Source organism: Poecilia reticulata, linkage group LG17 (genome assembly GCF_000633615.1).
Source record: "Poecilia reticulata strain Guanapo linkage group LG17, Guppy_female_1.0+MT, whole genome shotgun sequence".
In the NCBI taxonomy this organism is placed as follows: domain Eukaryota; kingdom Metazoa; phylum Chordata; class Actinopteri; order Cyprinodontiformes; family Poeciliidae; genus Poecilia; species Poecilia reticulata.
In genome coordinates, this window is record NC_024347.1 from 26,496,885 (window position 1) to 26,505,714 (window position 8,830).

Consider the following 8,830-nt stretch of genomic DNA (forward strand, 5'->3'; position numbering starts at 1 on the left):
TTTTCAGACCCTTAGAACAATAGCCCTAGATTTGTCGCACTAATGTTTGAGGTGAATGTTGGAGTTTGGCGCCAACGACCCTGCAAGCATAAGCAKGTTTACATAACAGATGAATGGTTGGATATTTGAGGACTGAATGATTCCAAAAATTAGCATGTGCAAAAATTAGAAACCTGCTAATAAGAACAGTGTAGCATATTTGTTTATTTAGAAAGTTTGATCTAAATGTACCACATGTTCAGTGACACATTTGGTGAAAAACAAAGAGCAATTCAGGACAAACRCCTTCGTAAACTATCAAACATGGCAGCAAACAGGTAATAATTTGGGCTCATGTTACAGCTGAAGGACATTCATTATTTGTAGCCATTGAGTTGACCATGAACTCCTCTGCATACCAAAGCAATCTAGAGTCAAATGTGATTCCGTGTGTTGGATGGCAGAGGTTTGGTCAAACTGGGTCGTCAACAGAACCAAACACAATGTGAAACCTACAGCAGAGGTGCTGAAAAATATTCAGCGTGATGCGATGATTTAGTTGAAGTCCAGATCTCAACTTGATAGAAATGCTTGTTGGGAAACGTGTCCATTAACAAATCTGCACAAACTTGATTGTGCTGAAGCAACATTGTAAGGAAGGACAATCTGTCCCAGCCAGGTGACACATTGTTAASACCTCTGTAAAACAGACACAACCGTACGTACATCTAGGAGAGAACCAATGCATGCACAGGGAGGACATGCAAACTCCATGCGGAAAAACCCCGGGCCAGGATTCAAACCCAGAACCTTCTTGCTGCAAGGCGACGTTCAACCATTYAGCCCCACAACTGCACAAATTAGTCTTATACATTTTAAAGTCAAACATTTGCATATTTGCTCTGCTAAAAACATGCAGCCAATGCCACTAGAGGTCCCTGCTGCACTACATGTCTTGCTTCCTGAAAGAGCATTTAGCTGTTAGAAAATCTCACAGTTGTAGTATGTGTGTTACAATAGCACAAATCAGAACCATTTATTTAAAATCTGTGTGTGTCTTGCGACTCAAACTGGTTACAGATATTGAACCGGATCGCAAAGACTCTCATTGTCTTATTTATTGACTTATGTGATGACATACACAGACATAATGTGGAATTTTATTTTTTTTTAAATAAAATAAAATTGCCCCTAAAAATATGCATAAAAAATATTTATTCAAGATGTTCTCCTAAAAACATTACATTTTCAGTGCAGAACTTTAATTGAAAATGCATGTTCTACATTTAATATTTAGCTCTTAAGAACAGTGATTTGTGGTGTGATGGCTTTCTGCAGACAGTCTGGGCAACAATAAAAAGCAGGACCTGCAGGTTCTCTGGCTGCCATTAATCTGAGCAGCCCATCGGTCCTGCAGCTCCACAGCTCGGACTCCTGCCCCTCGGTGAGAAACACTGAGCTTCCTGTGTTTGTGTGAAGTTTCCTACTCATGAAGTGCTTCGGCACCTCATTGTGAGGCTCCGTGCACATGACTCTGCTCTTACTTTCACGATGATTAAAGACAAAAATGCTTCTGCGGGAGAAGGAGAAACACAATACGCGCCGGCCGTTAATGGGTGCAGAGAAGCTGCACAGAGGTGCAGGATCACGACAGCCCGAGGAGAGGCCCGAAAGAAAAATGTTCCTGAGGTGAGAGGACAGAATGTGGAAGGAAGAGGGCGAAGAGCAGAGGCAACAATGGGGAAATAAAATTCTGACATCTAAATATTTATTGCTTAATCAGAATCGTGGCATTTGGCTCTCACTTTTTCGAAATGGCGATGTAAAGTCGCTGTTACTGGAAATGCCATCCCTGGGAAAGGTTTCACCTTTTAATGTTTTCTTTTGAGCAATATTTTGAGGCTTTGCAGAGTAAAGCAATTAAAATGCCTGCCAAGCTATTTCAGGGGTGCTAATGTTGTTGCTGGCCTGAGTTGTCTTTGCTGTGACACACTGCTGACATGCACACATCACACACACACACACACACACGCACACACGCACACACACACATACAATGGACAGAACATTAAGACCTAACTCTTACTCAGTGAAATCTTTTGTTCTTCTTTAATTCCTGACATTATTTTTTTTCATATTCCCCACGCAGGATCAAATTTTATCAACATTAGCAGTCGTGATCAGATTAGGTGTGTGGTGATGAGGGATTTAGATAAGGGTGAGCGTGTGAGGTCAGCACTGATCTCTCAAACGGGGAACGGCCTGTCTTAATGGGACCGGGGTCTTATCAGAGGAATCTAAAGAGCTCCCTGAAGTTCACCCCAGTTTAACCGCAAGCTTTCGGTTGACACATATATGGCCCAGTGATGTACTCTGGAGGGAGGACCACTCACTTTCACAAGAGGACACGCATACGATTCATTTGGCAAGCAGCGCCTCGCAAAAAATATTCACACCTCTTGAACTTTTTCACGTTTCATACCATAACAACAACCTGTTATTGGTTTGAATTGATAGGCCAATTTTTACATCAAAAAGTGTAAGATCTCACAAGTACTGTGTAGCCAGCTTTAATGTGAGCCTTCTTTTCAGTCTCATGTATTTCCATATTTCCTTGTGTTTCTCTGTTCCAATTAAAGAAAAGAATCCTGACAAAATCATGCTGACACCAGCATGTTTCGTCATGTGGTTGGTGTTTTTAGGGTGCCATATTGTGTTAGTTTTCCCATCACATATAGYGTTTTGTATGTAGTATGTAGTACAAAAAGTTTAAAAAGATTTGGTCTCATTTGACCAGCCCAGTTTTTTATTCCCACATATTTACCATGTCCTCTACTTGGGTTGTGGTAAACTCCAAACAGAACYTCTTGTGACAAATTTTCCCACCTGAGCTGAGAATAAGATTTACCATGGGCCTCTTGGCTGCTTCCCTAAATGATGCTCTCTCTGCCCAGCCGCCTGGTTCAGCCGTATGTCTTAGCAGGTCTCCAGTGGAGCCAAATCCCTTCTAATTTCAGAAGATGAAGCGCTTGGGATACTGTTTTATCATCTAACCCAAATTCAGATTTCTCCATGACTTCCTGTCTGCTGAGACCTTCGCAGAACAGCTGGCTTTATAGTGAGATGAAATCACACATCAATTACACTCTAAATATAATCTAATAGGACAAATTCTTAAGASATGTGGTTGCATGGGATTTTACCTTATTAAAGGGGTTCAATACAAACAGACACAATACGACTTTCCAGATTTCTAATAGCAAGAAATACTGAAATGCATGTCATGTTTTTCATGTTGGTCTATCACATAAAACTYCAATAAAACACATTAAAATTAATAGTTCTAATATGACAAAAATGGAAAAATGTTGTAAGGATAGCCATACGATCGAAGGCACTCGCTGTAGCTGAAAATATGTCCTCTATAAACAAATTTGTAAAACAATTGTTGTAAAAAAAAAAGAAAAGTATTTGCATTTATTTGATCGTGATACTGACCTTATGTAAAAAGTTGCTTTCTTGTTTAATGACTGATGTGCATGTTTAAGAACTACCCAGCAGTGTATATATGCTGTTGGAACCAGGATCCAGTTAGCTCAGCATAAGACAGGAAACCAGGGGATGTTTGTTTTAATGGATGGTTGATGGTAGATGAATCCTGTCTGTCACATTCCAGTTTGTAACTTTTTCCTGGAGCTCTGACTTCCTGAAGTCCTTTTCCCCTGCGAAGATCACCAAAGGCAGAGYCACAGACACAATTGGAAGAAATCCCAGACACACCTGTGGATAACCTACAGTACTTTGCAAAAGTATTCATACCCKCAGAACTTTTTYACTTCTTTACTGTACAAGTCAAAAACCWCAGARTATTTTGGTGGATCTGATGTGATAGACCCAACACACAAAGTAGCACAGTTACAAAAAAATAATAAATGTGTTTTGAATTGTCTTAAAAAGAAACATTTGAAAAGTGTGGCATTTATTACATATTCCTCATCTTTTAATCTAAATTACGTCAAATGCATTCAAAAACCCGCTGCCAAATAAGTCAGAGATGAGAGGACACAGCAAATGTGTGGAAGAAAATGCTTTTATTTAGATGAGACACTGTGTGGTAGACAGGAAGAATTTAGATAGACCAATTAATCTAACGGTTGTGTTTTTGGACTGTTGGAGGACGTAGGAGTACCCAGAAAAGAACCCACGCATGCACAGGAAGAACCCAGACTGGGGTGTGAACCCAGGACATTCTTGCTGCAAGGCAACAGTCAACTGCGCCACYAATGTACCCTCAAAAAGCAATAAACTCTTCCTCTTTATTCAGTAGAAAGCTCTGAGGTATTACTATAGAAACKGAAATCTACCTCAGTTATATCCTGGAAAGCAAAATTGAGGAAGTATGGCAAATAAACAAAGTAAAACAACGGTGCTCAGGTGGGCTGTGGAGTTAACTGCTGTTGGCCCACATGATGAAATTTTGAATAAAGCATTCTACACCCTTAAAATGTCCATGTATTTAAATATATATTATTTTTCAAAGGTTGTGCTTGTTTAGTGACAACGTTTTTATGCCAAGATGCAATGCCTGTTGGTGCTGAGGCACATGGCTGTTCAAGAAGCTGGTACTTGAAACCTGCTGGAGGAGAAAGCTGCAATGAGAGRTGATAGRATATGTAATTGCGACTTTCTGAAAGGTCGTAGCATAAAAAACAAAAAAGCCTGCCCTTGTGTCACAGCCCCTGACATCAAATACTCCATATTACATTGATCTATGGAGACCCAATGAGGACAACTCCGTCAAAGAATTTATCTCTTCATGAGATTAAAGGAGGCCAAGGCCTCTGCCAAACAAATTCAAGCTCTGAAGGTCAACATGAATCTCAAACTGAAAGATTTAAACTCATCCAACCTTCAGAGCATAGTAAGACCCAAACAAAGAGACCACAGCCTCTAAATTTTACCATGATTGTCTGCCATGAATGGTAAGGGAGTTGCCTTTGCACACATGTGTTTTTTTGCAAATGCACAGCTCCATCGCACAACACTCTAAACACATTACTGCACGCTTTCTGTCAGGCTTTAATGCAGCCCGGATTATTTGGAACACTGACATGTTCCTGGCATCTTTCAGGATTCCACAGTCATGATGAAATCTCTTTTTGGGAACATTAGGGTCAGTTATTTTTTCCTGTTTGCTTTGCAAATTGTAAGCAGGAACGCAACAGTTAATCATGTACACGAAACTTGAACCACTTTCTTTTTTTTTTTTTTTTTTACAAAGCCCTGTCACAACCAGTGGTTTCGTTCCTGTTTCTCTGACCTCTACACTCCTGCCTATTAGTCACTTTGTAAAGTTTTTGGTCAAGGAATGCAGGCTCGTTTCACTGTTGCTCTTTTTTGCAGGGACAGGGACAATTTAACAGTTTGCATGCAAAAAAACAAACTCAAATGTGTAGAAGCGAATTAATGTGTCAGCTAAATAAAATGTCTTCCTAATTGTCCTCTTCTCCGCCGGGTTATTCTGCAGCCTGCTTCAAAAGTCAGATGCAGACATAAAAAAACAGTCTCTTTTTTTCTCCCCCCAAGAATTTCCTACTTTTGTTTTCCTTTTACGAGAGTTAGCTCCTTTTATAAGTATTAGCCAGTGTTTTTGCTAACATACTTTGCTGTTTTTGGTCTGTCTCACAATGAAAACACTCATTTATATTCATTTGGAAATGAGTGGGTGAGAGACAAAGTGGTGCATGGGTGAGATACAATCAGGGCAGTGGAACTTGCGGGGTTTAAGTGAACTAAGACCTGAACTTGGGCAAGAGAGCCTTAAATCAGGGCAAAGCATCCCGAGGAATGTAGCTTCCAAGGTGGAATGATACCTTACAGTCCACATGGGAATATTTGTCTCAGTTATAAAAATCAGGGCTCGAGAGTGTCTGCTGATGGTAATGGAGAAGTGAGGAGCTGGAGAAAAATTACTTTTATTTGAATTCTGCTGTTCTTCTAAAGCAGGAGAGACGAAATGTGACCCACACTGGGTCAGTCTCACCTCTGCGCTGGTGCTGCTGTTAGCGCTAAATCCTGCACTGTTGCAGTAAAACGTCTTGAAATGCATTGCGCGAGCAAACTCCACGATCCATATTCTCYTARTGTGTAGGCGTGTGTTTGTGTCTGTTGGCCCGAGTGCACACGCCTTTCTGYGTCTGCACATATCAATGTTAACACAGTGTTGCTACGTGATGCATCGCCAAGCCTCGCCCAGAGTAGGAGGAGAGTACATGGCAGGGTCAACATAGTACGAGCAGGAGGAGACGCAGTGCCTGGCACGGCGACACACACACAAATACACGCACACACACACCCACACAAGAGAGAGAGAGGCAACCTTGGGAATCACAGCCAAAGCAGAACAGAATGTACATTAAGGAGGTCATTTCTTCTAGTTTCTTTCTTCTGAAAAGCCACACTTACTCCAAATATATTTTAAATGTTTCTCTTAATAATAATTATGTCTGAGAAATCTGAAAGGGTTCGCATCCCAAATTAAAGAGGCACAAGAGCAATAGAAGGAGTGAGCAAAGGTTGAAGAACACTTTGCCATAACTGAGCCCTCGCCCTACTGCTCCTTTCCTCTCTTTCCGTCACTGTCAAACKGCTTCACGTTTGAGGTCACACGATGAGACTTTGTCTTGTAAACACCCCTTCGAGGGTTTTACCATTGTGTTAAAGGTCCTGCGTTTAACTGTGCGCCCAATGAGGAGCAGATGAGTGGAGCCGCGTGTGCATGTCTCAGTGTCAGGTAGTGCTGTTGTGTGGGCACTGGGAGGATTGGATCCAGGTCTTAGGACTTTGGGGTTAATATGCGGATGAGTGATGCTCTGTTTAAGTGCCAAATTGTGAAATATTGTTGCTTAAGGTACATGACCTAGAGACCACAGAGAAATCCAAAGCAAGAAAAAAAAACAGAGAAATTTTCTTGCCTTTACACTGCCTTGCTTAAATTYACATACCTTTTGGATTTTTTTCAAATTTTCTCACATTACAACCACAAACTTYAATGCATCGAACACAAATAGAGCAACATAMATTTTTGCTTCACCCACCTGACCGGTGGTTGGGTTGTGTCTGCCCAGACTTTGGCAGAGGTCCGGTAACTCTCTGCTGAATTACAGAACCTTAAGACGAGCCGCACTCTACAATATTACTCTGTAGAAGCAAGGAATTTGCTGTTAAATAAAATTCATTAAATGAATTATTATGCAGTGGGAGTACAAGGACACACTGTTTTCATTTTTCTTTTCCAAATTAGTCATAAAATTGCAGTGTACTTTGTGTTCAAGCTTTTACTCTATTTCCTTTAAGTAAAATCATTGCAAGCAAGCATGTGTCAAGCATTTTCCAAACTGTTCTCACAAGAAAATATGGTGGTTGCAGCAGAGAAAGTGTGTCGTCTAAGTCAAGCAGATGTGTGTTGATCTTAATAAGTCAACAAACTGCAACAAGAAAATTGCTGGTTGCCTTAATTTACTCTTATCTACAGATGGAGGAGTAAGATAAGGAGTTTAACAGGAGCTGCGACAAACAAGGCTGGACAAACACCCAGGTTTATTTTGTCACTTTCCACTCCGCACAACTGCAGCGAAGAGGGACATCTCGGACGTAGCAAGTTTCTATTASAATTAATGTTATGACATTAAAGCACAACCCTAGGAAGTATACATACAGTATGTTTACATGGGCTGTTAAATTTAATCGTCTTTGGTCAAAATTAAACCAATTTGAAAGCTTTAGTAAATAAAGGGGATTTAAAATTATGTGCAGTTTATTATGAAACTGCTTTGTAGAAAACATTAAATTGATGTTTTAATCTTTCTGTGAAAAAAATAAGTGCTGAATGTTCAGCACTGAAATACTGTCCTGCATGAATATAAAATAGCAATTATCTTATATCTGTGCATCCAATTACTATCATTAAGAGTAAATAGAAAAGACTGAGAAGATATGGACAAAGTTAAATGGTGCTATAAGTGTAGACTATTTAAACCTAAAACATCTYATAMACACCTGAGAGCTGCRYAGAGTTTGAGAARAGGATTTTGTTATGGATGCTTTTTAGACATTTCRCATGCTATTAAATATGCAAAGACCTGACAAAATTTTCGAGATTAATGGCATWATTTTTCCAGTATTTRAAAGTGTTAACAAGTGCCAGAAATAACTTCTGAATGTCTGTTGAGAACAGTAAGAAGGTGAGATACACAATTTAAATTTGAAGTATGACTGCGACACTGACTGTCACATTATTATTACTTTGAAAAGAGCGATATGAGATGACTTAAGTCACACATTTTATACAGYGTTGAATTCAATGCAACACGACACCTCGAAGTTGACCAACACTGCCGGTATTTTCACTGCTTAAAGCTCGAAGCAGTGCAGCATGTTGACATCTCCATTTGTGTCTTATGAATGGCCAGAGAGGGGATCAAGAAACACCAGGGTTTCAACATGAAAGTACAAGCACTGTACAATCAGAAAAYGTCTGCACAAATGTAACTTTCACCTTTGCTCTCTAAGAAAAACATAAGTCAGACAAAGCTTGGAGAAAGACCAGGGTTTMTTGAATGTTAGTAATGTTCTTGGTACAGGTGAGTCCAAAACTGAGTTATTTGAACACCAAAAACAGAGTGCATGCTCAGCTTAAACCAAATACAGCATTCCAAGAGAAGCACCTCATACCAACTGTGAAGCMTGGACGTGCAAATGTCAATGTTTATTACAGACTCAAACATGAATTCTACCAGGCATTAAAAACACTGTGCAGGCACACATTCTTAGTTTAAAAAAATATTAATTT